This window comes from Crocodylus porosus, unplaced genomic scaffold, assembly GCF_001723895.1.
Source record: "Crocodylus porosus isolate Cpor-Errol unplaced genomic scaffold, CroPor_comp1, whole genome shotgun sequence".
Taxonomy (NCBI): Eukaryota; Metazoa; Chordata; order Crocodylia; family Crocodylidae; genus Crocodylus; species Crocodylus porosus.
The window spans coordinates 32,580,299-32,605,087 of NW_017728915.1; the positions used below are offsets into that span (position 1 = coordinate 32,580,299).

The 24,789-nt window shown below is 42.4% G+C and overlaps 2 long non-coding RNA genes across 5 annotated transcripts in view; both read left to right on the forward strand.

Annotated features, from left to right (window-relative positions):
- The window catches only part of LOC109310642, a 60,219-nt gene extending 43,637 nt beyond the window's left edge, over window positions 1-16,582 (forward strand). For 2 of the 4 annotated variants that reach the window (XR_002101282.1, XR_002101280.1), the window contains exons 2-6: window positions 131-206; window positions 3,920-4,079; window positions 4,437-4,676; window positions 6,080-6,193; window positions 16,422-16,582. This is a non-coding gene — a long non-coding RNA (uncharacterized LOC109310642). The remainder of the gene's footprint in view (window positions 1-130; window positions 207-3,919; window positions 4,080-4,436; window positions 4,677-6,079; window positions 6,194-16,421) is intronic. The other 2 variants (XR_002101281.1, XR_002101283.1) reach the window with 1 other exon arrangement.
- A 2,726-nt stretch (window positions 16,583-19,308) lies between these two features.
- On the forward strand, window positions 19,309-24,760 carry LOC109310643. Its single transcript, XR_002101284.1, has 2 exons — window positions 19,309-20,028; window positions 21,343-24,760. It is a non-coding gene; the product is annotated as an uncharacterized LOC109310643 (long non-coding RNA).
- The last annotated feature ends 29 nt before the right edge of the window (window positions 24,761-24,789 follow it).

Genomic DNA, 24,789 nt, shown 5'->3' on the forward strand with positions numbered 1-24,789 from the left:
TAATGATACCAATGGATGGTGAGGAGCACACCCCAAACTGCTGTAGCAAGACGGAAACTCTCCTCATAGTATGGCTATGTGGAAAAAGCTCTCTTTCTTTGAAATGTCTTTTTTTTTTTTTTTCCCCCAGTTTTACATCAACAAGCTGGAGAATTTGTTTCTTTGGGGAAGAACATACAACATGACTTTTTAATTACAAGTCAGAAGTAAGGTCATTCTTTGTCCTAGCAGATAGGACAGTGAAACGGGAGACCCCGTCTCATCTCTAACAGGGGCCTGCTGTGGGATCTTGGCCTAATCCTCCCATTTCTTAGTCTTTTTGTTGGCTACCCAGGGTCTTTATAACAGGGGTGATCTCTCACTGTAGGGCTTCATTCTCAGTGTGGGACCTCTTAGTACTGATTAATACTTAATGCAAGAACTACGTCTAGTTTAACTCTGTACTACATTGGATGCTACCTGTGAACTTCAACCAGTTATGATTTTACTGTTTACCTTGCTAAATTATGGCATGGGAAGTTGACCCCTCTATTTATGGTGGCATGAAATTAAAGAGTTTGTTGTTTTATGTCTTTGATAGTCATGAACTCCCTTTCCATGTTCCTCTTGCCATATCATAGAGTTTCAATTGTAATTTTGCTGTAATTTTACCACTTGTAGTTTTACTATTTTTTATGGGACATATGCCAGATAAATCCTGCCCTGAGCAATTATATTCAAGGAAACATGTGCAGCAAGTGCAGACGTGCTGCTTCTGTCGGGAGGGTGGAAATGGATGGGCTGCACGTAGCATTTTTGACCATTTTGAATAGATATAAACAACACCAGAGGTAAAGTATTAGTGGGGTATCAGGTGCTTCCATGATTTTATAATGCTACCAATTATAGTGCTGACATTTATTTAGTCGCCACACAGTCACATATGAGATGCTGAATGGTTTCATGCTCTACCTGGAGAGAGAATTATCAAATCATCCATTTTAGATTTTTTAGGCCTCGAATCTCATCAGACTTACTCTCCTGAGACTTCAGTATCTCCAATATCTTCTTTGTATATAGGAAGACAAAGTGAATCACCATTTCTTTTGATTTCCATATTCTGAGGTCTATGTTAACTTGCTACATAACATCCATGTACTTTTAAAGGAATTCCACCTCTCTTCTTCCAAATTCTCCTAATCCACCAGTTCCTTTAGTGTAGAATATAATGATAGTGTTAATTCTTTTTTTTTCTTTTTTTGCACATGTAATTTGAACTGAATATGCTGTGGAAAAACTCTCAGCTCAAATTTAGTATTTATTGCACTATTTATGTGTTCTCCCTGACACGTCCCAGAGAAAAAATAAATGAGATTGATTATATGAATCAGAAAAGGAGGGTAGAAACTTCTTCAGGAAGATGCAGAAATGAAAATCAGTTTATGAGCTAGCACATTAAGTGGACTAGTGTCAATTCTTGACTTCAGTGGAATAGCCCCCGACTTCCACCGAATCAGCCGGGATCCGAATCTTGCCCATGCATCTTCATTATGAGCAAGCTCCATTAGCTCTATTGAACAGCAACTTACATCATAGAGCGAGGTAATTTACAGTTTTTATAACCATCATAATTTGTAGTACACAACTAACCACACAGCCATTCTTTCAAAACATCAAGATAAATCATGAGGAAATCAAAGGCATATTTAATGTTTGATGACAAATAGCTACTAACAAACATTTATTGCAATGAATTGTTGTTAAAAATGGTGATTACGGGGGAAATGCTGAACAGAGTTGATTAGGACCCCTCGTAGAGTTTTTCGGCTGCCGCTCCTAAGTGCAATGGACCACCAAGTTTAGTTTAATCCTATCTAATTCTGCGCAGGGTAATTATGGCAAATAATGGTAAATGAATCACATGCCCGTACAGGAGTATCACAGCCATTGTGGCAGTTAGATGGATGTGGTGTCAGAGGGATTAATGTGGTATAATACTGTGTTCACTTTTTGCAGCCTGTTATTTAGTCTAGCCAGCTCCCTTTCATTAAGGTAGAGCAATACAATAAGGTTACTATAGGCAGGCTGACATACGAGTGCCTCCCTCCTACAGGGGACTTTTGGCACCTTCTAAAAGTCTTGTTTTGTGCATTAATGGGGGGTGGGGAGGAGAGAGAGACGGAGACCGAATTTGCCAATGCTAGGGAAAAATCAGCATGTGAAGGATCTGCATATCACTGTGCCAACAAAGTAATTAGGCCTGAAAATTAGGTTGTATGTACCGCAGAATTCATGGGGGTCCAAAAAAGCACAAGGAGCAAGTTTTTGGCAAAGAAACTCAACTCTGCCTCTCAGAGGAGAGGGGATCAGAGATCTGACGGAGGGCGGGGGGGGGGAAGGAAACTAGATGTAGAGAGGTAGCTAAATAGCCGAGTGAAGCAGTTTAAATTGGCCGCATATGATCTACAAGAAGGGACTCTACTCCGTGGAGGAAACGTAAATGCAGCTGCTACAGCAAAGAATGACATTAATAACTTTGACATCTCTCTCGACATACTTCCTAACCTGTCTGACGTGGAGGCTTTTTCTGATACCCTAACTGATGGTTTCCCGTTATAGACCACTGAAGAAGTCAGCGATAGGGTGGATTAGGAGCGGTTCGGTCCTAATCGATATGGGGACATACATTCAAAGATGACTTTAATGATAGTGTTCCTAGCTGAATGACGATTGGTATTTTGAGGGCCAGATCTGTAAAATCAGATCTTCTGAGGCACTGAGTCAATGAACACCATTTTGTGAAGCTGGGGGAATGGGTTGCGGAGGGTTTACCGTAACAATTAGATTCCTAAAAATGGAGTGGAAAAAATGTATTCCCTAAGCTATTGCTGTAACCCCAGTAGGCAGAAAACTACAACAAATTTTTGTTCTGGTTTTTTTCCAAGAAAAGAATACCTACTCAAACAAACATATCCTTCTGATTTCCATCCTACTGAGAAATAGGTAATACTGGGAATCTCACAAAAAACCCATTGTCGAACAATTTACTGCTGAGATTTACTGACCCAAGACACACGGAGGGTTCGGATTAATTTTGAACTAGCATCAGCTTTACAAAGGGTTGTTTTCCAAACCAATCCTGTACAAGATGGTATTTTGGCCCAGTTGCTACCATTTCATGCCACTTGAGAGGTGTGGAGGTGATGGGACATGACTCCTGGTATCTAGCTGAGAAAGTCCCCAAGCAAGGGGAACTCACCTGCGGCAGCAAGCCAACTACTTGAAGGCAGTAAGTAGTTAAGACTCTACTCTGATGCTGACTCTACTCCTACTCACCAGGAAAGTATGCAGGACGGCTGGCTGCCCTGTTAAATCATTTCATAACTTATGTAGGAACCAAGCTTTTATAATTTCTACTGGGCTAGGATGAGGGGTGCTTCATAATCCCAACCACTAGACCTGTCTCATTTAAAATGAATCCAGTACATACTTTTTTCGAATGAGCCAAAAAGTAAAAATCCATTGTCAAGGAAATGTTTTGTTGAACACAAAATCAAACCATTTCGTCCCAATTTTGGGTGCTTTTTCAAAATGACAATTTTTTTTACTCTTCCCGGATTTTTTTTTTTTTTTTTACTCAGCAGGAACAATTCAGGAGAAACCCTTTTTTGCTTTGAAAAAGTTTCAGCTGAAAAAAATCCACCCATCTCTGATATCCAGCTCCATCTCCCTGTACAGAGCTGATATGAACACAAGAGATAATCTCACTACTTACCTCCAAATGGATTTAAATTGGAAACATGCCGGACCATGTCCTCTTTTGTGTCTTGGCAGTAAAACATCTACGGGTCTTGAAATCACCCACCAACATGGCAAAGAAAGCTCACGGTGCTGAAGTCATGGAGAATGGCTGACCTGAACGCTGTGATTTTGTTTGCAGGAACTGGAAATAAGCCAAGTCCTGAGAGAGCACTTTGAGATATGAATGACCCATGAAGAGCTACCAAAAAAGTGGCCTTGCCATGTCTCACAGGGGAAGGGATGATAAAGTGTTATAACCCAAGCCTACCTCCACTTCAGGAGAATGCAGGTACTATGCGGTGAGTATTTTGGGTCGCACTTGCTATCACTGTGCTTGAAGCCCATAAGGTTTTCTGGAAATACGAACATTGGGAATAAAGAGTGTGAAGCATAAGGGTTAGACACCAGCTTCACTTTCTGTATTTTGGAAGACAGGTCAAACATTTCAGCAACTGGAGTAGGGCAATTTAGCCTCTCAAGGGTCATTTAAAAGTAGACAGAACAAGGCTAAATCAATAGAAACAGGGCGTCTAATCTACACATATTTGTGGACAATATATAAAAAGAAAAGGTTCAATGACAGAAGTGGAAAGGATTTTGAACATATAGATTGCGTGAAAGGTTTGGGGATATTAACAGGTCATTCCTTCTGGAAGGTAAAAACTGCTGTGAGTGACGGAGATGAAGCAAGCTGAAGTCACATTAAGCAAGCGCAACTCATGCAATTTACTCCCGTGCTTCACCTCCTTTATTACATTCATTTGATTACACCGTACTTAGACAGACGTGTGCTCACTGGAGGGCTGCAGAGAACGCCAATGCTGATGATACCTTAAATCAAGACACTGAATAAACACAGGTTTGAATATGAATTTCCGTAGGGCGGAAGAATAATGGTGAGATTTCATTTCCCATTTATTACTACATGCCGGTAATGTGCTTCATAGTGTAAATGCCTTTAATTGATAAGAATAGATTTTTTTAAATCTATGGGCTTTCTTCTGCTCCTACGCTATAGTAAATCAGAAGCAGCTCTAGAGATGTCAATATAGTTATACCACTGTCTCTCTTTGGGAAAGAGGAAAATCACAGCTACCTTCTTTTTTAAGGTATACAATATAGTATACACTTTTTTGCAGCACAGAGGAAGAGGAAGGAGGGTCTAAAAGGGTTAAGGGAGCAGCTTAAGATTTAAAAGACCTGGATTCTTTTACTACAGGCTTTCTGTGTTACCTTGGGCATGTCACTCTTAGACCCTCTATGCTCTAGAGATACTCCCCTAACTTAAAGAAACATTATTATCTTTTTTTCTTGCAAAGAAATTAGGGTGTTAACCAAGCAAAAAAAAAAAAAAAAAGGGAAATTAGAGATTAATTTGCTGAATGTTATAACAGACTTAAAAGGTCATAGGCAAGATTCTGGCCCCATTGGGGTCATTGGGAGATTAGCCATTTGCTGGGTTGGGGGCATAATTTCCATATTGTGTGCCCCACAGGAACAATAAGATAGCTGTTTAGTGCAGAAGGACCACTCTCTTCACAATAAATAGCAGTAACAAGATCCCCACAGAAACAGGGACTTCTATGGGCAAAGCAGCTTGCAGGGTCCAGGCCTACATGGACAACTATACCCATAACTTGATGGAAAATTTGGCCTCCAAGCTTTTCTTAATTTCTTCTGATAGTTACCATGAAAACCATTCCTGCACAATTCCAGCATCTTTTAATCTGAAGGTGCCAGAATAGGAGAGAACGAACAGCTGTCTTCAAATGGGACATGCCAATATTTAAGCAAGCAGTGGTTTTTCTTCCCTTCAAGATTATCAACTGATTATTCAAAATATATTTGCCCAAATATTGTCCCCGATTCCACAGCACACAGGCAGAAATGAGAACAGAATTTGGCCCAATATGTTTAAGCTAAGCACATTTTTTGCAGCTATGCAAAGTTATCTGATTTCCATGAAATACTTCATAAGTGGCAATTTGCCTTTGTGGGCCTTAGTTCACGTCAAGCCTTCTCACACTGATCATTTCATGAAGATTTAATTGAATCCCACTTAAATAGCATCAACTAGCACTTATTCATGAAGCCATCCAAGCCTTTCACCACAAATGCATAGTTTTGTATTCTGAAAAAAAAAAGGTATTAAATAACCCTATCACAGGAGTAGCTTGAAATGTATTCCCTTCCTCTGCACCCACTTACTTCCATTTTAAGAGCATTTTTCCTCAAAATATACATGCAAAAATAATATTTTAACAAATGTACTAATTTTTGTTCTGACCCTATGTGGTAGGTGGGAGGTGGAGCAGTTATATGAACAGACCCCGCTATGGGTTAGATTCAAGACAAACATAATGGAAGTGAAGATTACATACTTGTACATTGCCGCAACGGAGTTGGGAGTCAGGTAGGCCTGATTTGCTGGGTCAAATCCTGAAACAGCAACACCCAGATGTTAGTAAGTCTATCTAAGCAATGCAGGTATGGGGCCACTCTGCAGGCTGGATCTTGACATAGGGTCAGTCTTCAGGCCTGATCCTGCATGGAGTCAATCTGCAGGTACAATCTGGCAGGCTGGCCTGACCCCATACGTGGGATCTGGCTGCAGAATGTCTCTGCACCCCAGCCCCATTGTGCATGAGCATAATCTGTGACACAGAGCCACATCACCTGAGACATGGGGTCCCTATGGGAAGTGACAATTAATGCTGCCACACTGCTCCCCCACTGTCAAATTTCCAGATCTGTAGGGAGCCCCATTGGCTAGATGACATGGCTTCATGGGCCAGATCTGACCCAGAGCAGAGAAATTGAGCATCACTGTATTAAAGTGACAGCCAGACACACTTAACCCACCCTCCATCGAGAACTCCATGGTCCACTCCAGAAATGAGCCATGTTAGCTACGCCAAGGGCATGGAAACCACAGTGGTGCAGGCCAGAGAGATAGATTACATCCAGTGCTGTGCATCAGCATAAAGGTCTCTTTCAGAGCAAGTGCAGGGAGATGCCATTGAAAAAACTGCTTTGATTCACTTGGGGTGAATCGATTTCTAGGCCAGCAGCTGTCAATTTGTAACACATGAGAGGGGGTAAATCCAGCCCAGCTGGTGTGATGACAGTAGGAGGTAGGATGGGTATAAAATCCATAATGTGAATATGCACAAAAACATAAGATAAAGGCAGAGTCAGTCCTCCATTGCCTGTTAGTTGCTTTCCCTGGTCAGCTTCATCCGTCCTCCAACTGAGACACCAGTGACACACATTTACCAGCATGTAACTAGGCCCATACCGCCATGTTGCCACTGATTTGGGCTCCTTTGATTTAAATCTGCCTTTTATTACCTATTAAACCTCAAGAGCAACATTTTAATGGTTTTTTTGTGGGGGAAGACATTTTGGGCACTTAATTATTCAGTAGAATCCTAGGTTTGTTTTTGCTCAAGAATGAGAAAGCCATTAATCTCGAAATGAAAGGAGGGTTATTTTTTTATGTTGTACTGAGTTCATGTCATTTTGTTCATGATGATCCTTCCAAAACAAGACTCAGATATACAATGGGTGAGTTAAGAAATATGCTAGTTTTTTGCTAGGGGGGTAAGAATATTATTTCTGTTTCCATCATATAAATGATTCCATAAGAGACTTTGAGGGCTGTTTTCTCAAAAATAGCTTACTCAGGTTCATATTAAAAGCATGTCTTGTTCTTGTTTGGCATGGTAAGGACGCAGTGGACTTAACTTCGGAGCTGTGATGAAATCAAGGTGTCTTGCTGAGATGCCCCCAGTATTGATACAGGACTACAGTAAAAGCAATGCAAGTGTCTTTGTACATCCAGCATGGGAAGGAAATTATTATATAATTGTCATTATTTATGCATATCAGAAGAATCTGATATCTTACACTCTTAAATTTGGAGTGAAAAGTCCATGTAATCTGAGAGAGAAGAATGATTGAGAAATATTATACATGGACACCCTCTTAAGCAGAATACAGTGGACAATTTAAAAATTGCTCTTTCCCTCCCCAACCACTTTCTAGGAGTCTACTTAAGTATCATGGAGAAACTAAACAATTTTTACAGGTTGGTCACAGCATAAATAGCAAATGTCATGGATATTTCCCAGATGTGCACTGGCAGTCCTGCCCCTTGCACTGATTGATGGAGAGGCCCTGAATGCAGGAGGAGGGGGTGGCTGTCATCTTGTCTCCTGGCTGCCCTTCAAGTAGCTCTGCTGCTTGGTGCTGATTGGCAGAGAGAGCCTGGTGAGGCGAGGTGGTTGCCATCTTGTCTGCTGGCTGTTGAGGCACTCCACCAGCCTGTGCCTTCCAAGGCTTTTGATGTGGTCCCCCACAGCATTCTTGCAGACAAGCTAAGGAAATATGGGCTGGATGAATGGCGTGTAAGGTGGATAGAAAACTGGGTGGAGCATTAGGCTCAGAGAGAAGTTATCAATGGCTGGATTGACAGGCAGTACCAAGTGGAGTGCTGGTTTTGTTCAATGTCTTCATCAATGACCTGGAAGATGGCACAGAGTGCACCCTCAGCAAGTTTGCGGATGACACGAAGCTGTGGGGAGTAATAGACATGCTGGAGGGTAGGGCTAGGATTCAGAGTGACCTAGACAAATTGGAGGATTGGCCCAAAACAAATCTCATGAGGTTCAACAAGGACAACTGCAAAGTCCTGCTCTTAGGACAGAACAATGCCATGTACCAGTACAGGCTGGGGGCTGACCTCATGGGCAGCAGCTCTCCAGAAAAGGACCTGGGTGTTACAGTGGACAATAAGCTGAGTATGAGCCAGCAATGTGCTCTTGTTGCCAAGAAAGTTAATGGCATACTAGACGGCATTGGTAGGTGTCTTGCCAGTAGGTCAAGGGAAGTGATTATTCCCCTCTATTCAGCACTAGTGAGGCCACATCTGGAGTACTGTATTCAGTTTTGGGCCCCCAATTACAGAAAGGATGTGGACTAATTGGAGAGAATCCAGAAGAGGGCAACAAAAATGGTGAGGGGGCTGGTGGACATGACTTGTGAGGAAAGACTGAGGGAACTGGGCTTGTTTAGTCTAGAGAAGAGAAGACAGAGGGGAAATTTAATAGCAGCCTTCAACTACCTAAAGTGGGGGGGGTTCAAAAGAATATGGAACAAAACTGTTCTCAAGGGTTGCAGATGACAGAAGAAGGAGCAATGGGCTCAAGTTGCAGCAAGGGAAGTTTAGGTGAGATATTAGGAAGAATTTTCTCAGTATGAGGGTGGTGAAACACTTGAACAGGTTACCTGAGAGGTGGTGGGATCTCCATCCTTGGAGGTTTTCAAGACCCAGCTAGACAAAGCTGTGGCTGGGATGACCCTGCTTTAAGTAGGGGGTTCGAGGTCCTCCTGAGGTCCCTTCTAACCCTAATTTTCTATGTTTTCCATGGTTTCCCCAGGGTGGGCTATGAAGTTGGGTTGCAGTGGCAGTGAGGACTCCTAGCTCCCACTGGGGAGCCAGCATTTTATTTTTATGAAGGTTTTTTTTTTTAAGCTGCTTTCGTGGACAATTCCAGATTTGATAGTTTTTGTGAAATATGCAGAATTGCAAATCGCGTAGACCTTTATCCATTTCTTTTTTTTCCCTTCCTTAATTTTCAGCACGTGGGCTCAAAATAATTCGCCTATCAGACATGATGGAAAGTGAAGCAAGTAGTTTAGACATGCAAGAAAAATTGTTGTGAGACTTAAATGGGAAACAAAACAGTTTAATTTGGAACCAGAAGAAAGAATAAAATAGATGCATAGACAATAATATCTCATATCTAATAGCTTATATCTCAATGATTCTTAACCAGGATGCCACAGCACTGCAATACACAAAGTACTTGGCAACACCTTGGAAAGCCTTGCTATTATTTTAACCTCTTGGGCTAAGTGCAGAGAGACAAAAGGCCTGAGGCTGAATGAATTCAATCTTTGCAGGTTAGTTTAAGCTGCATAGATTGAACTGATAAGCAAATGAACAGACATTCACTTTTGATTCTAGAAATGCAGTCATGTGCCTGCAGTGGCTGAGGCCAGAAGCCGGGGGGTGGTGCCAGAGCACACCTCCTTGCTCACCTAGAGCAGAGAGCTTGGGCCAAAACTAGCCCACCTACCTGGGCAGGTGCAACACAGCCTCAGGTGCTGGGGGACTGTAAATTGAATGGGGGGGCAGGGTTGGGACAGAAGTTCAACAAATCAATTTAACCTAAATCAGTTAAATCTGACACTACATCCATCCAGTTGTATCTTAAACCAGTTTCAGCCATTTTGAAAGTGGTTTATGTACACTCAACTTTTGTTGTGTTACAGATTTGAACTGGCTTTTGATCACTTATACCAGTTTGTGTGTCATTTTGACCCCTAGCCTTGGTCAGTCTTCCATTTTTGGTCTCAACCTTTGCTTTCCGTAGCTTAACACTCTCTTATCTGCATTCTACAATCTTGAGCTTCTTTTTATTTAAAAATGTTTCCTTTGCTCCCATTGTATCTGAAAAGCACATAACCTCTGAGATACATTAATCAAGTATGCAATCTGTCACTATCTATCTAGTCATAAGTGGTGTGTTAATAGTGGTTCAGAGGAAATTAATCTTCGCTTCTTGCTCATTTTCATACTCTAATCCTGTCCAAGGCATCAAACATACTTTCTCCCAGCACTGTTGATTCTAGTATCCTGACTCTTCCCCAAGAGCTTGCTCACCCAGCTCTTTTGCCCTGGTACAAGGAAAACATCTTATCTGAGCCAGTCTGGGAGAATAAGTGTAAAACAACTAAAAGGGCAAACATTAGCCGGTTGGAGTATGCTCCTGCATCCTCACAGAGGGCTGCATTTTCGTCCTCTCTTCTATTTCCCCAAGCTTGTCACAATGCCCTGTCTGATAGGCACGTTCATTCATTCATTCATTCAAGGGTCCCATCAGTTTCCTTTCACAGCCAGGTGTTTCCTGGCAATACCTGTTATCATAACTGGCTGGCTGCTCCTTACTCCATGACACCTACTGCTTAGCCTTTGGTTGGTGCTTTTGTCAGAAAATAAACTATTTCCATGCAGGCGCTCTCACACTGAGCCAGTATCTCCCATCTGGCCAGAATCAACCTTCTTTTCCTTTCTCACCAATCCTGCCAGATAATGATGGGCTCATCCTCCAGCAACCCGAAAGCAACGATTGCATTCTACAGGCCGAGCAGGCTACTTGCCAACTCCACATCATGATCAGTGGTGTGCTATAAAACAAACAGGCATATTAATCCAAGTTTCAGCTTCCTCTTTCCTTTCATGGTACAGTATCTGCTTAGTTCATCAAGGCAGAGAGCAATGCACAGTCCAAAAATGAGTGCCAGCTTCCTTCCATTGCACATTAAAATCAAGTCTCTCAGTTATCTGCACTAAATTAACTCCCATGTACTGCAAAGCATATTAACTACTTGAATGCATTCGAATCTACAGTGTAGGGTGGGGTCTGGAAAGCAGGATCCCGATGGCTCTAATTCACACCATGTATACTGCCAGCATTGTCATCCACACATCCTGTCTCTCACTCCATTGAGCATAATAGTCTTTTCTTTAAAAAGGTGTGGTTTTTGAAAGTGTACCTTAGGGAGGAAAAGGAAAATGAAGGAGAAAGACAATAGAAAAAGGACTTAATGCCATAAGCTGAGGATTCTCTATTTTAGCTACAAAATTGAACCGGTTACTCAGTCTTTCCTAAATGCTATGTGAACAAGTCTGAATGTTGCCTAATGCAGCAGCTGAGTATTCATCATCCAGGGTAGATGCAGCAGGTATAATGAATGCCGGCCTACCTGCTCCTTTTCCTACTGCAAGGAGCCAGCTGTATACAGGCAGTGAGGGTGGCCTGGCTAGCTGAGTGCTTCTTTACTGGGATAAAACTTCCCCTGGGAGCCAGGAACTCACATTGCTAAGAAAAGATTCCTCCCATATATATCGAGTGTTGCCATGGGCATTCAAGGGCTCAAGGTCAAAAGATTATCAGCCAGTGACACAGTGCAGTGATGGAGAACTGCATCTGGCTACCTTCGACTCCTGACCTTGAATGACCAGATATCCATTTCCAGCTGGGTCAACAGGAGTGTGTAAAAAAAAACTTTGCCTCTGGCAGAGTCTAAGCAGGACTTGAGCTTTCAAAGCCATAGTAAGATGTCTTAACATTGCTGCCACCCCACCCCATAACTCCCTATTGGAAGAAGTAGAAAGAATCTGATTTCTGAACTAGGAAAATAAAATAGCAAAAACATAATTGTACCTGATATGATAATTCCTTTGGAAGAAATGTAATGTACTGGATTTTGATTTCAATGTTACCAACAAGTTAACTTTTCTTAGTTTTCAACTACTCCTGCTTCTTTTCTCTTTTTTTTTTTTCCTTCTTTTTTCTTCTTCTTCTTTTTTTTTTACTGCCAACAGCATGAAATGGAACATATTTTGGGAAAACAAACTGAGTTTTACATGAGCTTTTCTAATATTATTTTTTTTTTAAAAAAAGAATAGCAAATATTTGCCCAGCAGATGAACTGTAAATGTTATCAAGCAAAGTAAACATTCCAACTGTAATTGTTATTGGAGATGGATGAATTCATAAATATGGAAACACTAAAGAATGGTGTAATACAGAAACAGAATGCAATGGACTGAGAAAAGAACGCAGCGTGCAGCCATTTGTGCAATGGCAGTTCAACTAGGTTAAATAACTAACCACAACACTGAAGACTAGAGCTCTACAGGATTGTAGCATTTTCATTTTGCTGGGCAGGGTGCAAATGTTTGGTGCTTGGTGACAGCCATGAATGACTCAGGAACTACATGAGCAGTCAGTAGTAACCAAAGAACCGCACCAATATTGTGTCCAAAACGCTCCAGTCCAAAAGGAAACAAAAAAACAGCCAGAAAAAAAGCTACAGGACAAAAGAAAACTATAGGACTTTCATTAATATTGAGGGTGAGAGAGAGATCTCATGTGTCACATCATTCACGATCGTCATAAGAGTGGTACAGGCAGTAAAGAAATAAAAGAAATTGGGTAACATTTTCTTTGAAGAACTTTAGGGGATGAATTGAAGAGCCATTAGTGGCTTGGGAGGCATAATTTGAGTATCGCTATCCCTTCCCCTTCATCTCACCTTTGCTTTGACATTTGAATATGGACTCAGAATTGCCCATGTTCACATCATTTTATCACAAGGCTCGCAGTATTTGTGCCTTAGGAGCTTGTGTATCACAATGCATGCTAAACCAACATCAAAACGGTCTTAGTTTGGTGGATTCAATATCTGACTATTTTGCGGAAGTATTACTACTACACCTTGCATCACCTGCCATCTTAATGTTTCTTTCAGCATCTCCTTGAAAGCGCTACCTCATGCCAACTTTGGGAGAGTGGTCAAAATCACCCGCCTAGGTGATGACTACCGAATTCATCCTCCTTTGCATTCAGAACAAGAGTCTGTGTCTTACTGTTTTGGCTAGCAGTAATCACTTGGAGAGAATATGGGCAACAGTTAGCAGGTAAACCAAGCAACCTGACTTCCGCCCTCTTGCAGCTCTGCTCCCAGGAAGTGTTTCTGGAGTAGCTGTCATGCCACCTCAAAGATCTGGCATAAACACTTCTCACTGAGTAGTCCCAGTCCTCTGTAACACACATTTCTCCCACTTCTTCTAGTTTTCTGGCATATCCCTATATAAATAGCCTGCTAGCTGATTGAAATCAAAGCAGTTCTTATGTTTTCCACTGCTTCAAACCCAGGATGTTGTTATCAGTGATGGCAGTAGTGTGATGATGACTAATAACCAATATAGTCGAACCATGAATTTTTTACGCATCTAGCTTTGCTGCTGAAATCAGGCTGGAATTTGAGGAAACAAATGGGATATTGTGTCTGACTCCTGGCATCTATTTTGCAGGTGCAACCTCCAGTTTTGCACACAACGTTTGCCCAGACACAGGGAATTGTGAGCTCTAGTGTTTACACTCAAATGAACTGATCGGAAGTCCCAAGAGTCCATCTGAGTGCTAACATTTGCACCCATAATTCAAAATAATCTAGGAATCAGGGAGGCTGGCCTTCTGCTTATCTGGGAATTTGTCTCAAAATATTCAGTACAACCTCAGTCATTAGCTTCCAAAGTCACATATGGAGCAGATACATGTCAAATCAATATGAAGACAGATAACTGCTTATCAGTAGGAATGGATACTGAGGAACAGTCCCAGTTTGATGGTATCACTTCATTAGGTAAGTTATCAACTACTGATGCCATGTGTGACACTCTCACATCGCCCTGAAAGAAGCGTATAATTGTATGCTTTATAGCTTAATCTTTCTATGCACCGGTTAATTATATGGAATAGTAAATCCACCTCAAAATAAACAAATACTGTAATTAAAGTAAGAAAAAGTTTAATTCAGCCTAATTATCCAAATTCAGACTTCATGTAGCTGGCTGTATCTCAGCCTGTAAATTAAAGCTGGGGTGTGGAAAATGGGAAATGTAATTATCTAGGTCCCCAACTTATAGAATTGGGACCTCCATAAGCTGTGGAGACATGGTCAAGCTACTGTGCTTGAAAAGTTACTTTCCCCATTTTCACTGCCTTTTCTCTCTTGGTTTCATGTCCATCATTCTGCATGCATGTCACAACATTCCCGTGAAATACATAGGACTTCAGATAAACATTTTAGTGCCATTGCATCCTATGGGGTTCTTAGGCCCTGTAATATGGAAGTGGATGAATCATGCCAATACACTTTATTCTTAGAATGCAAATCAGTGCAAATCTAATGGACCTCCAAGTGTTCCTTTGATATCACATTACAGCATGTTCACATGGGACTGGGAGCCTTGCAGAACATTGTCCCGCCAATCATTCAGGCGGCTGGTACGTTTCTCTCTGTCTCTCAATGGCTTCATTTATTTGCCAAATACCCAGTGGTCCAAAATACTCATCCCATCAGAGGGCTCTCAGCTACGCACAAAACTAATCTGGCCCATCTTTTCTGTGGAGTTTTAATAGTCTCCTGAAGCATGGGCCATGCCACAATACTTCCTTTATCTTGTATTCCCCTTCTCACAGAGTAAATAAACCGAACTAATTAGGTTAAGGGATAACCATGAGTAATGTCACAGCTGCACTAAACAACTCTCAGAGAGTAGCTATGGAATAGCTCAAGCATTTGGAGGAGCACAGAAGCAAGTCATCTACGATAACCTGCCATACATCAAAATAATAAAAGGAGACAGGACTTGGCAGTGGTTATGACACTGCAATATTGACATGGGGAGGGATGTCCAATATAAATATTTTAAGATCTTTTATAAATAATTTCTAAACCTAACAGGAATGTCCATGGACTGTAACAGCTCAGTCCTAAACAGAGTCAAGTTTAGGATGATTAGATCAGATTTAGATTGGGAGGGTAGTGGAGAAAAATAAAGGAAAGGGGGGGCAGATGGGGGGAGGTCTGCAGCTTAGTGGGTCACTTTCACACTAGCAGCATTGGTGCCAAATGGAGCTTTCTAATTACGTTCATTATCCTGCTGAAATTGCAAGAGTGAAGCACAAAAAACTGCGCAGCGATGGGGTGATTCACATGTTTCTGGAATCTACAAGCCATGCAATCCCCTCCCGGGCACTATGGCTGTTGTCTGTGGAGTGAATTAGGGTTTAGCGGCCCCAGGCTGAACTCATGAAAAGGAGTAACAGATATTTAGGCTATAGAATTTCAGTGAGGGAAAACAACCCTTTTGCTTTGCAGCCTGGTTTCAGGCTGCTAAAGGGACCCAAAGTGATTATGTCGGGTAGCGCTGCATCATAAATATGAGTGATAATATCTGATAATATGTAGGTTTAGGGTCAGATATTAGAGAACCCCTTAATTGCCCTAGCAAATTTCATGCGAGTACAATCCTATGGGAATGAAGTAGATACCTCCTGCAAGCAATGAGGTATTTAAATTGTTTTTTTCCCTAAGTCAGCTAAGTCAGTTAAGTGTTTACCAGCTCTCACCTCACTCTGCTTTGCTCCTATCCAGTGTCATATAGAGTTCCCTATAGAGTTCAAGCCTTTATGACGATCTAGGGAATGGGATTTTTTATAAGCTGCTCTCTATACCAGTGTCACTTTGGATGCAGGCTACAGATTTCTGTTTTTGCCAGCAGCTGAGGTTTGAGTACTGCTACCTATGTAGATCCTGGCAGTATGATGCTGACTGAGTCCTGAGGTATCTGAAAAGGACTGAGAGGCTGTCATCTTTCTTACATTTTGGAGAAAGCGGGTGACAAACATAACGTATTATACTTACACTTGGAAGGCTGAGAAGTCTCTGAAAGAAGATGAGAGGGGAAAGTGTTTGTGTGCATGGGTACTATACTGGAGAAGTGTAATGTTATGCAGGAACTTGATTTTTTATATTTTTGTAACAGCACTGAATGGGGAAAAAACGCCTATGGACTTACAATGGAATAGTTGCCATATCAAAGCTATTCACAATATTCCATATACTATTTATAGTACTTTAGACTCTTTAGACTGTGTATTTGTGCTTTAAATATTTGCTCACTAATAAATTAGGTGATCCTTTACTTTTTTCCAAAGTTGACTGCTGTCGGACCCAACGAGTACTAGTTGATGAGAGTGAATCAACGTGGTGCAAGATGACCAGTGGAGTCCCTCAGGGCTCAGTTCTCAGGCCAGTACTCTTCAACATCCTCATTAATGGTCTGGATTCGGGCATCAGATGTGGACTGGTAAAGTTTGCGGACGACACTAAACTATGGGGGAAGGTGGCCACACTAGAAGACAGGCTGGGGATACAGGCCAACCTCGACACCCTTGCAAGGTGGGTGGACCAAACCTGATGGCATTTAACAGAGAAGTGCAGGGTGCTCCACCTGGGTAGGAACAACCAGCATCATACTTATATGTAGCTGTAAGTATATAAAGGGGATGCACCAGGATCTGGGAGAACAGTTGTTGACCAGGGCTCCCCAAGGGATACCAGGGTCCAAAGACCACGAACTCCTGGAAGGCTGATTTAGATTGAACATAAGGAAAAACTTCTTCACAGTCCAAGGTGGAGCAGGGTCTGGAACAGACTCTCCCCAGAGGTGGTGCAAGCGCCTACTCTGGACTCATTCAAAAGGCATTTGGATGTTTATCTTGCTGGGATCATTTGATCCCTGCAGACTTCCTGCCTATGGCGATGAGCTGGACTCAATGAACTCATGAGGTCCTTTCCAGCCCCTAATGTCTATGAAATCTGCGAAACTAGGTACAACTGCTTGTCTAGGTTTCTTAATATCTTCTGAAAAAAGAAAGCCCTGACTTGTGCTTCAACAAGGAGTTAAGCTGAGGTGCAGAAAGAAGTATTTTGCCTCTACATATTCCTTAATTCTTGAAACCATCTCGCATCTCGCATCTCCCAGGCACAATAGTTGGCTGTTAAGTACTATGTGCCTTAAGTAAGAAATCAGCCAGAGAGCATATTGGGCTCCTGAACTGGTCTCTAAAGGCACAAGGTTGGGATCTGAAGGTTGATGGGGACTGGAACATTTGTGGGCTCTCAGACAGTGAGATGAACATGTAGGGTGCATGTTCAAAATGGACTTTATATGGGAGGTCTACTAAGTGACCTGGGTGTTTTTGAACCATCTGTCCTTAGGGTTTCATTCTCCATTCTGTCACACTGGTTTTACACAGCTATCCATCCATTTGAGCTCAGTGATTCTGTCATGAAATCAGTGTCTCAGTGTGGGTAATCAGGACCTTGACCTTTTCCCTGCTTATCTAAACTACTGACACTTCCCAACCAATAGGATTCACTCAACGCTCTTTCAATTCCAAGGTAGTTCACAGAAGTTACCTGAGAAAACATTTTTATGTTTTTATATTTAGAAATAAGAGTGTGACAACAGGATTAATCTGTTTGAAGGGTGCTTGCCAGAATAAAACTGACTTTAGGCTACCAAATTCATCAACACAAAGTAGAACTAAATTTTGTAGGTGGTGGATGGCTCATTTGTATCAAATTCCAAACGGTGGCCAGATGTAAGGTGCTATCACGATGGTAAGAAGAATTGTTTTAAGAAACCATTTATTTGATGAAAATGGAGGATCCCCAACTTCATAAATCAATTCCCAAATTGGAGGAAAAAATATTACCTTTTAAATGCCCCTAATTGTTATTCATTATTCTAGGCCCTCTAAACCTCACCAGAGTGGTTTATTGATGATGTAGGCTTCAAAGAACATTATTCAGCCAATGGAAAGAAAAAAAAAATAAAAGAGCACTGCACCAGAATAATGAATCATGGTGGACAACATCAAGAAGTTTTAGTTTGTTTGCTTGAGGCTAATTTAACAAATAGAAGGATTTCCCCCCTCCTCCTGTCTGAATATAAGGTGGAAAGGAAACAAAATTATTTCAAGAAAAAAAAGGTCTGCACATTTCACATTGGAGTATTACATTTCAATCTCTCAGATTAACCCTCATAAATCCTAACTCTAGTAGCTGCTAAGACGTAATATGAAATGCCAGATTCCTTTTGACCTGGGACTTCTACTAGATTGGACTTTGTGTGGCTCTTGCCAACCCCACATCCCAAAGGCCTAACATTCAGAGGGTAAAATCTTGCCCCCACAGAAATGGTTGGCCTCCGCTAGAATTTATCCATTGACTCTAAATTGCAATCGTTCTGTCTTCACAATAGTGGGAGTGCTGTGTGCAAATGGAGGCTCAGTATTATGAAGGACTTCACTCTATACCTAGCTTTTAAATGTGCAAATATGTTTATAACATGCACAAAGCCTGTATGTTTCTGTGGAAATTTATTGAGTGAAATCCTGATTCCACTGAAGTCAACAGCCATCCTCTTAGGGTGGTTCTTAAGTGCTGACCCTTTCCTGAAATAAAAGGAGAAGGTGAGTGCTAAGAAAACTTGAATCGAGAAGCTGTGCCAGACCTAGCAGCTGGAGTGGAAAAAAGAACAATCTTAAGCGTGGGTAAAAAACACAGGAGGAGTAGTCAGAAGAAAAAGCTTCCAGAAGGCATGTGGTGGCAGAAAAGAGATGACGGCAAGAAAGGTTGGGAAAAAAGATCTTGAAGGCCATTTGGAAAACATATACAATGTGGGTAGTCAAGCTTCTTTGGGTAGATATGATATCTTTTATTTGACCAACCAAGTAGTCGGAAAGAAAGTTCTTTGCAAGCTTTCAGGCCCAAGTGCCCTTCTTCAGTCTCTGCTGTTCACAATGGAGGTCGTTATTTGTATCCCTGCAATACCTAGCTATTCATTATATCTGGGGCTATACATGTCCAGAGGAGACTATGCCAAAATTTGGAATGGGCTTTCAAGGGAGGGGGTGCTCTCCCCTACCTGGGGGGTCTTTAAGAGAAGGCTGAATAGGCATCTGGGTGGGGTCATCTGACCCCAGCGCTCTTTCCTGCCTAGGCAGGGGATCAGATGCGATGATCTGTTGAGGTCCCTTCCGACCCTAGCATCTATGAATCTATGAACCGTGAAGAATTTAAAATCTAAATAGATGAGACAGATGAAGAATGGGAAAAAGGAACCACCGTATCTCCATTATATGGAACGGGAACCAACATGTGGAGTGAATGACTAGCCCAAGATCACACGGCAAGGCCATGGCAAAAACAAGATTAAACTTAGACCTTCTGGGCACGTCCAGACGAGAGTAGCGCATGTGCAGTATGTGGCCCACAGACCACATGCACTTTGCATGCAGGTGCTGCAAATTAGCCGTTTTGGGAGTGGGGGGGAGCTTGGCACACAGAGATCCCGGCGTCAAAAACACTTATGCCTAGAAAAAGCTGCACAACCCAAAACTGGAACCTGGGCAGCCGGAGGTGCACTTTGGCTTTCAGTCAGGTTCCAGGCTGCTGGATCACCACAGCTGCAAGCCCCCAGAGGCCCCCAGGGCCCCAGGTAAGTCTGCTGGGACCAGCCCAGGTGCGGGCCCCAGCCTCCCCTACCCCACCCGGGGCAATATGCTGGACAACGTTGTGCTGGTGACTAAAACCCATGCTGTTTCACCAAATGTTTTCAGGTATGGGTGTGTATTAACACCCTGATCTGTGTGCTTGGAAATAGAACTTACTGAGTTTCATTTTCAATTTCTTATTAGGAACTTCTGATTCCTCTACATTACAGTGAGTGTGACACACAGTTCAAGGATGGATGTAAGAGGAGAGTGAAATGCATTTTTTTTTCAAGAGGCAGTATAAAGGATTCGGGTTATCAATATAAGAAATACTTGGCTCTCACTTGCATGACTGCCCTACTTGGAATACATTAATGCACAGCTGGGGTTAATTTTCACCTAAAGGTATTTATTGCAACTGATACACACACACACACACACAAGCCAAAAGTTGACTCTATGTGCTGTCCCATCACTATTAGTTAATATGTATCTGCACATTTTCTGCACTTTTACACTTACATTGTTTCCTTTAATACTTTCTAATTTCTCCATGTCTTTATTCATTAATTACAGTGGCTTTTTTGCACAGGGATCAAAGAGCTGATTCGTCCTGTCTTTTCCATCTGTATTAAATCAGGAGTCACCCCAATGTAGCCAATGAAACTACACCTCTGTACAGCAAGGTAAAAATGGCATGAGGCGTACGAAATGAAGTCCCAGATCTATATCCAATATGACTGGATACTTTATACATATACATGACATCATACATCAGACATTATTATTATTTATAAAGCATTTTAGGCATATGTGATATTGGATCTGTTCCAAAGTTTTTTCCATTGATTTCATTGAGTTGTTTTTGGCAAGCGTTCCAGCCATAAAGAACTGTCATTTCAAATGGGCCCGACAGCCATACATAGCATAATGGTTTGAGTGGAAGGACCTGAGAGAACACCATTGCTGGAGGTTTAACTTGTGGAAGCATTTAGGAAACAAACATGGAGTTGTGGGGAAGAAGGAAAATTCTTAATGCATGAGACATGGAAGGATGTTCCAAATATAGATGGTGGCCAAAAAGACAACACGCAGCCAAGAAGAAGAGACAAAATATCATTAGCAGATGGGATGGATAGCAATATGTAAAGTGAATGGGGGAGCTGAAGGAAATGAGAACATATGTAGGGGGGAACGGGCTGGCATCTAGCTCTTTGGGACCTGGGAGTTTACATGGAATTTAAGACAAAGGGATTCTGAGTTCATCTGTATGAGTCAGGAATGAGATGCTGGAAACTGGAAGAAACAAAGAAACCAAGAATTTAGGAAGGGATGGTAACTATAATTAAAAGAAAGGGAAGAAGAGTGAAACTAAGCTACTTGCTGTCTCTCTCCCCTCTTAGGAGTCAAAGGTGCCTATGCACGTGCAGCGATTAATTGACTTTGCTGGAGCGTGGTAATTACCATACTCCAGCAGACTCCAGCGTCACATGTATCAGCATCCCCACACTGAAAAGTGGCTGCGGAGGCGCTTTAACTAACGCTCGTTCAGGGACTGTCGTTTTTTCTTTAGATCAGGTCAGTCATGAGGATGATTCAGCTATAAAAGTTCAGCTAGTTTCTTCGAAGTAAACCCCCAGCTTTGTGCATCTTAGAGCCAGCCTGGAGGCGAGATAGCATAGCCACGAGAGGAGGGGAACAAAAGGATGCATTCCAGAGACTGGAGTGACTTACAGTCAAAGGGCTTTCCAAGCCTAGCACGGTGAAGCTAGGACAGTTTCTACAGCTACTGAAATGCAAGGAAATGACGCCGTTAGCATCACATCCACGCTATCTCCGACTTCTTAGCCTGAGTGACCATGAACGTTTACAGCTGGGCCATCTGGATGTGACCTCTGTCCCAAGTCTGGAGAGGGGCTCATACACATGGCTCTGAAGCCATAGCAAAACCACTCTGCCACCACATCCAGTGTAGTGGCCAAAACCTGGAATACAACCCTTCCTGGGACACAGAGATATCTGGAGTCAGGCTGTGGTTTGAGGGCCAGGAGTTTCCGTCAGCTTTGTCATGTCTCAGCACCTTTACTGCGTCTTCAAAAAGCAACGTTTTCAGCTTCACTGGGTACATTTTCATACAAACCGGGCTGAGTTCATTGGACTTTTTTTGACATTGGCCATTTTAGAGCTGCAACAGTAACAAAACCCAAAACTTACTGGACCGGAAAAGTAACTGTAGTGTCAATCGGCTCTTTGGGCAATCCAGGACATTTCCTTTTACTGGCATGATGGGGTGACGCTATTTCACACTCATTTGTCCAAGGGATTTTTGTGGAAGCGAAGGGCGGGGGGTGATGGTTCCCATTAATTGTCCTGTTTGTTCCTCTGCTTTCTGTGCAGCAATCTAAACAGAACTAATTCTGATGTTCCACTGTGCGTTGTCTGCCCCTAAGTGAGAACAAAACAAAAGCAGCATTAAAACTGAACTATGTGGTCATCCACACACCATACTGGTTTGGATGACTCTCTGTCTATGTGGCTTTTTGTATTAGGGCTTATATCAATGGCCTCCTTGTTGTCTGTTGAGCCCCCATGGGGTTACATGAGTACTATCTCAATTCAATAGCTTTTCTCTATGCCATTGTCTTTTAATATAGGTTTATAGTCCTCAAGGATATATGCTGCATTACAATTAGTCATAATGTCCAGCAGTTACTGAGGCTTATTTGCAACACAGAGTTTATTGCCCTTTGTAAGGCTGACAAAGAGATCCTTGTTGAGAGCTGTATACAAAAGGCAAACACAATGTATGAATTTCTCAATAATACAAAGGATGAAAATAATAGTGGGTGAGTAGCTGGCTATGTGAGGGACCAAATAGCTGAGTCTCCTCTTGCTGCTGCCCCCTTTGCTTCATGCCTAGATTTCTTAAATTAATTTATCTGCCCTAATTTTAAAGGAATATCAATCAGAAAAGCAGGGCGGGGGGGGGGGAACTAGCAGGCCAAGTGACTGCATTTCATCCTGTCTTCATCTCTACATTTTTGTTGTACAGGAGCAGAAAAGAAATGAACTGGAAGGAATTATGCTCTATGTTTTATATCCTATGCTGGAGGTCCTTGTCATTTCTCAAGTTCAAAAACACACTCCACGTCCTCTCTCCTCTGCTTAACACAATTTGACTTTAAAAAAAAGAGAAGAAAGAACTTGCAATAGCATCACTTGTAACAGAAGCTCTGACATGACAAAATAAAGTTCACTTCTGTAATAAAAAGCATTCTCCATTTCAACAGAGACTCGGGCTATTCTGCTCCATAAAGAATGCTCTGTTAACACCACTTTTACACATGCATCACCCAGCTCACACGCTGCCAGAGGGATTTCACAGGCACAAGAGGAAACGACCTAGCACAGGCGAACAGGATCGTCCAGTAAGAGATCAGAATTACCCTAGGAAGTCCAGGTGTCACGGCACATTTTGCTGCAGCACCTTGCACAGAGGAGTTTCTGACTTAACTCTTGAGATCTCATCCTGCTTCTTCTCCACCTCCTTGCATTGGCTTTGAATTTAATTCAGAATAAGACAAGCAGGATTTGGGCCTTTGCTCCTTTCCAGATTTCTATTATTGCAAACTGCCATCTGGACCTCGAAGCTGAAAAGCAAAGTCTAATGTGTCTGAGAAAAGGAAACAATTAAATAGCAGGGTCTGTGCACTGTTTACCCACTGAAAATAGTAGCTCTGGTTAAAATGTTTGGACAAGATACTATGGTGAAATGGAAGAAGAGCTGGGATGAAACCCAAGACAGAACAAACGCTGAATTTTGTCTCCAACCCTCAGCCCCCCAGGTCCAGGATTTGGGGAAAGTTCACATCTGGATCCAAATTGTACAGCTCAGGCCTGTTTGTGTCAACCTGGCAGCCGAGGGAGACACAATCCAAACACCTCGGAAATGCCAGAAATTCACTTTAAAATGCAAAAGTTCACCACTCGGACATGACTCCCACTGGACACACAGAATCTGCCGTGATGGCCTTTACCGCCAAGGGCTCCTGATTTGTGCAGAGAAAATAGGTGAATTAGCAGTGAGCAGCCACTCTCCTAGAGTAAAGGAGAAGGAAGGCACCGACTTGCTGCCAGGGAACAAAGTTTAACTTCCTCTGCTCCCATCACCAGGATCTACTCTTTACTCCCAAAACCAGTTGTTGTGTCTGCAGTCCAACATGTGGATCGTGGATTAGCCTCCTCAGTCACCTGCAGACTCACCAGCGACTTCCTTCTTTACTGGACGACTGTCTTCCTCATATCAAGGGACTGCTGCTGCTGCTGAATAAGAGGAATCATATGTGACCAGTGGATTTTCAAATGAAAAACTGCAGGCTTTTAATCCAAGTCTACTTTGTGTATCTGCCGCCACAACATGGGAAGAGCTGGAGGAAGGCCTGGGCTTGGGTTGTGCCTCTCCAACTTACTCTGAATACATGTAGCTGAAATACCATCACCAGGTTGGATCCGTAACAAACTGAGATGCTAGCCCTTTTCCTCTTAACAGCAGGAACCATCATCCTCATGCTTCCAACAGGCAATCAAGACCCCATCCCAGCATTTCACCCTACTTTTCCACTGCACTGGAGTGACTTCAGTGACTAGTCATCGGCCTCCCATAAGCCAACTGCAACTCCCTGCAATAGCTGTCATGCCCCGGCCAGGTTCCCATAGCTCAGTTCTCACCTGTTTGCCAAGACCTGGGCTGAGGGCATGTAGCCCCTTGCATAGAAGCAATAAGCTTGTTGCAGTCTGGTTGTCTCTCTCTCTGGCATTTCTTTCCTTGATGACAAGGAATTGGCACCTATCATCCATTGGAAAAAGTACTGTACAAAAAAGGCGGAGCAAGGAGAGGGGCTTGCCCTGTAAGAGGGAGGCAGGTGACTGATGACTGGCTCTTGCTCAGTTCCTACCCCATGATTCAGTATTAAAACTTTATCTTTTATGGATCGGCATCATCCAGTGCCCTGGTTTAGAG